Here is a 5,811-nt window from a genome sequence, read left to right as displayed (position 1 = left end):
AAGAGCCCTGGTGGTGTAGTGGGTAAGGCATTTGGCTGCTAACCAGAAGGTCAGTGGTTCAAACAGACCAGCTGTTCTGCAGGAAGAAGATGAGGCAATTTACAGCCTTGGAAACCCAATGAGAGTTGCTATGATTTGGAATCACCTTGATGGCAGAGGGCAGCAGTAGAAGTAGTGATTACATATGTACATATATGATTATGTGATATATGTATATCAGTATATAAAAATATAAGTAATATTCAATTATTATTAGATACATCCTTTATTGTAAAATAACTTGCTGAATATTCTAAATAGCTATATACTTTTCAGGAGCTCTGGTGGCATAGTGCCTAAGGCATTTGACTGCTAACCAGAAGGCTGGTAGTTCCAACCCACCAACCACTCCTCAGAAGGAAAATTGGTAAACCTACTTCCATACAGAACTGCCTCGGAAACCCAAGGAGGGGTCGCTATGAGTCAGAATCTACTCAATGGCAGTGAGTTTGGATTTTTGGTTTATATACTTTTCATTATAAAGATGATTGATTAATTAATCATTCAACCTCTATTGGAAATTTGTATTTTTTCCCTAACAATTTGGTGTTATCAATTACATGAGAATAAATATACTTACACGGGTTTATTCATATAATAAATAGTGTTAGAAATGAAATTTCTAGAAAATTAAAACAAGTCCATGATGGCCAAAATACAGTCTTGAGTATATTCCACCTGAATTTAGAGACTATCTCAAGATTAAATTTGATGCATTGAACACTAATGACTGAAGACCAGAGAAATTATGGGATAACATTTAGGACATCATACATAGAGAAAGCAATATGTCATTAAATAGAAGGAAAGAAAGAAAAGACCAAAATGGCTATCAGAAGAGATTCTGACACTTGCTCTTTTTTTTTTTTTTTTTTTTTTTTTTTGTGACTCTTTAGGTGAAAGTTTACAAAGCAAATTCATTTTTCCATTCAACAGTTCATACACATTTTGTTTCATGACATCAATTGCAATCCCCACAATGTAACAGCTTTCTTTCTACTTCCTCATTGTGATTAACTTTCCCCTGTGTCTTTCCTTCCCCCTTCGCAAATGCTGCCCTTTTGATCTCTTATGGCTGATTGTTCTAAGGAGTGAATAGATTCTTGGTGTTAATAGTTCACCTCCTGGTCTTATCTACTGTTTGGCTGAAAGTTTAGCTACAAGAGTGAGTTTAATTCCAGACCCAAAGTGTGAGTGACTACAGGCCATAGTCTTGTGGTTTCCACCAGTTTCCATCAGACTAGTAAGGCTGGTCATTTTTATGATTTTGCATTTTTGCCCACAATTTTTTTCCCACTCTTTCCAGGATCTCCAATTTTTATCCTTTTCAGAATCATTGACAGTGGTAACTGGACACCATCTAGTTCTGCTTGTCTCAGGGTCATGAAGGCTGAGGTTCCCTTGGTCCACTAGTCCCTTGGACTAATTGTTTTGATACATCTTCTTTTATTTTCTTCTGTCTTCATTATTACAGGTGAGAAGGGACAAATAGTTGCATCTTCGATGGCTGCTTTCAAGCTTTTAAGACCCCAGTTGCTACTTGCCAGAGTAGGATGTAGAACAACGTTTTTGTGTTCTATGTTATGCCAGTTTAGCTCAATATCCCCATGACTATGGTCCCAAGCTCACAGTCCCAGCAACTCACATCTTCAAGGTGTTTAGTTGTGGTTAAGAAGTTATCATAAATTTTTCCCCTGTTAACTCTACGTATATATGGATATTTTCATAGCAGGTGCAAATATTTATGTAGAAATATGTCTGCCAAACTGATATATGGTGACAGGTATAGTCCTATTCATCTACAGACCTGATCATCTTGCCTGTCTACTATATATCAACCTGGAGATTAATGTTTGTTATTACTGAAGGTGCAGTGTTGTGTTTATAGTAGTGTCTGAAATTTGCTCTTGAACATAGATTAGCTAAAGCAAAAGGAAGAAAAAAAGAGCTGACCAAAGGATTTCAAAGGGCAGATTGAGATGAAAAGCAAAGTATTATAATAAAATGTGCAAAGATATAGGGTTAGAAAATCAAAAGGTACCAACATGCTCAGCATTTCTCTAGCTAAAAGAACTGAAGAAAAAACTCAAGTCTCAAGACATAATATTGAACGATTCTATGTGCAAAATATTGCACAAACCAGAAAGCATCAAAAGAAGATGGAAGGAATACATATAGAGTCACTATACCAAAAAGAATTGGTTGACATCCCACCATTTAAGTAGGTAGCATGTGATATCAAGAACTGACTGTATTGAAGGAAGAAGTACAAGCTGCACTGAAGGCATTGATGAAAAATAAGGTTCTAGGAATTGATGGAATATCGATTGAAATGTTTCAATTAATGGATGCAGCATTGGAGGTGCTCACTTGTCTCTGCCAAGAAATTTGGAAGACAGATATCTGGTCAACTGACTGGAAGAGACCCATAGGCATGCTCATTCCAAAAAAAGGTGGGTGATTCAACAGAATGTGGACGTTATCAAACCGTATCATTAATATCACATGCAAATAAATTTTTGCTTAAAATAATTAAAAAATGGTTGCAGCAATGCATCAAAAGGGAACTGTCAGAAATTCCAGCTGGATTCAGAAAAGGACTTGGAACATCCATCTGGTGTCAGATGGATTGGCTGAAAGCAAAGAATACCAGAAAGATGTTTACCTGTGTTTTATTGACTATACAATATGACTGTGTGGCTCATAATAAATTACGGATAAGATTGTGAAGAACGTGAATTTCAGAACACTTCATTGTATTCATGAGGAACTTGTACATGGATTAAGAGGCAGTCACTTCAACAGAACAAGGGAGTACTGCATGTTTTAAAATCGGGAAAGGTGTGAGTCAGGGTTGTATCCTTTCATCATACTTATTCAATCTGTATGCTGAGCAATAATCTGAGAAGCTGACTATATGAAGAAGAATGTAGCATGGGTTTGGAGCAAGACTCATTAACAACCCATGATATGCAGATGACACAACCTTGCTTGTTGGAAGTGAAGAGGACTTGAAGTGCTCACTGATAAAGATCAATGATTACAGCCTTCAGCATGAATTTCACCCCAACATAAAAACGAAAATCCTCACTACGGAACCAGTAAGCAACATCATGATAAATGGAGAAAAGACTGAGGCTGGCAAGGATTTCATTTTACTTGGATCCACAATCAACACCCATGGAAGCAGAAGTCAAGAACTCAAATGACATTTTGCATTGGGCAAATCTGCTACAAAAAAAAAAAAAAAAAAACCTCTTTAAAGTGTTAAAGAGTGAAGATGTTACTTTGAAGGCTAATGTGCTCCTAACCCAAGCCGTGGTGTTTTCAAAGATCTTATACGCATGTGAAAGCAAGCAATGAAAAAGGAAGACTGAAGAAGAATTTATACTTTTGAATTATGGTGTTAATGAAGAATACTAAAAATTTACTATGGACTATCAAACGAGTGAACAGTTTTGTCTTGGAGGAAGTACAGGCAGAATGTTCCTTAGAAGCCAGAATGGCAAGACTTCATCTTACTTACTTTGGATATGTTATCAAAAGGAACCAGTCACTGGAGAAAGACTTTATGCTTGGTAGAGGGCCAAAAAAAGAAGACCCTCAACAAGATGGATTAACATGGTGGCTACAACAGTGGGCTCACACACAGCGACTGTTGTGAGCATGGCACAGGACTTGGCAGTGTTTCGTTCTGTTGAACATAGGATTGCCATGAGTAGGAACTCATGAGGCATTACTTAACAACAACAGCAACAGAACTGAAATTAATATGTCAAGTATGTGAAAGATTTTGAGGTTTCTGTATAAAATGTCATAATTTACACTTTTTGAGTAGTGCTAGAGTAACACCAGCCACTCCTCGGAAGGAAGGTTGGGCAATCTACTTCTGTAGTGATACCCCATCGGAAACCCAAGGAGGGGTCTCTATGAGTCAGGTCCGACTCGACCACACATAACAACAACAACAGAGTAACATCTTAATACTTATTTTCACCTTTTATAATCTGGTAGGCATAAACTTGCATTATGTTTATCTTTATATTTGTAATTTAACAAATATAATAGATTGTTTTCCTTTACTAATATGTTCCTCCTTTGTTTTTCATTATGTGATCTCTCTACTGTCAGAAGGCTATTAATTTATTTATGAAAATACTAAATTCTTATCACAGAAAAAGAATGACTGAAAAAGAACTTTTATTTAACTTTGAAATCAGAAGTAGGATTGTGTGTGTGTGTGTGTGTGTGTGTGTGATTTGGGTGAAAGTTTACAGAGCAAATTCATTTTCCATACAGTAGTTCACATACACTTTGTCTCATGACATTGACTACAATTTACCCCAATGCAAAAAGTAGGCTTTTTTCAGAAATAAAAATGTCTTGAAAGCTGAGTTTTGTTGAGAGAGAAGTGATCTTTTAGAAAACCTTAAAACATGAAGGTTCAAATTTAAAGGTTTGAGACCCTAGTGCAGATAGAATACTTTTCTTTGCATTCATTCTGTGCAGAGTCTGTTGAGCTTCTGTGGATTGATATCTTTCATCCAATATAGAAAAATCTTGATGTTTATTACTTCAAATATTAACCTCTGTTGGATTTAGAAAGATCTTGTGCTTTGTTTCTTTAAATATTGCTTAGATCTCATGATCTATTTCCCTTCTGAATCTGTGTCTTCAATACGTATATCGGGTCTTTTAAGAGTATCCCCTTTGTGTTACACTATTTTTAATGGGGTTTTCTAGTTGTTTGTTTTTCTATTACTTTGGTTTTAGTACTTTTCTATTGATACATCTTTTGGTTTACTAATCTTACATTCTGTTATGTACAGTGAGCTGTTTGATCTATCCAATGTGTTCTTACGCTCAGATATTATAATTGAAGTTCTATAAAACTTCTATAAAGCTTATGTGATTCTTTTTTATAGATTCTAATTCTTTTTTAAAATTTTCATCTTCTCATCCATTTTGTGTTATTTTCCTCTACTTTTTATTTTCCCAAGCCATGGTATTTTCAATTGCCTCATCTGTATGCAAATATGGACAGTGAATAAGGAAGACAGAAGAAGAATTGAAACATTTGAATTATGGTGTTGAAGAAGAATATTATATACATCATGGATTGACAAAAGAACAACAAAATTCTGTTTTAGAAGAGCTACAGTCAGAATGGCACTTAGAAGAAAGGATGATGGGACTTTGCCTCTCAGACATTGGTCATGTTGTCAGGAGAGAACAATCTCTGGCCAAAGATTGACTCTTGACTACAACAGTAGGCTCAAGCATTGCCATCATTGTGAGGCTGGTGCAGGACCAGCAGTGTTTTGTTCTGTTGTCCACAGTGTCACTATGAATCAGAACGAATTTGATGGCACCTAACAACAACAACAACGTTTTCTTTAAAATATGAATCAGTTATTTTGAAGTCCTTTTCTGCTAAATTCAGTATCTAGATCAGCTAAGCTTTGAGATAACTATAGTTTTGTGAGAGACTCAGAGTCAAAAGTGCAGCTAAACAATGGCTGGATTCACAGAAACTGTGAGATAATTAATGTCTTGTTGAGCAAACATATTAATAGTGAAAGATCTCACCACCTCTCACTACTTCCCCTAAGATCTCACTATTTTTATTCCATTTGCACTATCAGTGGGCCCAATGAACTATTTAGGCAAGAAAAATAATTAAAAGAAGTAAAACTGTCTTATTCTGAGACAACACAATCATTTATGTAGAAAATCTGATGGAATCTACCAAAAATGAAAAAAAAAAAAAAA

The sequence above is a fragment of the Orycteropus afer genome, unplaced genomic scaffold (genome assembly GCF_000298275.1).
Source record: "Orycteropus afer afer isolate SDZICR_OR568_19922 unplaced genomic scaffold, OryAfe1.0 scaffold00007, whole genome shotgun sequence".
NCBI lineage: Eukaryota > Metazoa > Chordata > Mammalia > Tubulidentata > Orycteropodidae > Orycteropus > Orycteropus afer.
This window is presented reverse-complemented; position numbering follows the sequence as displayed.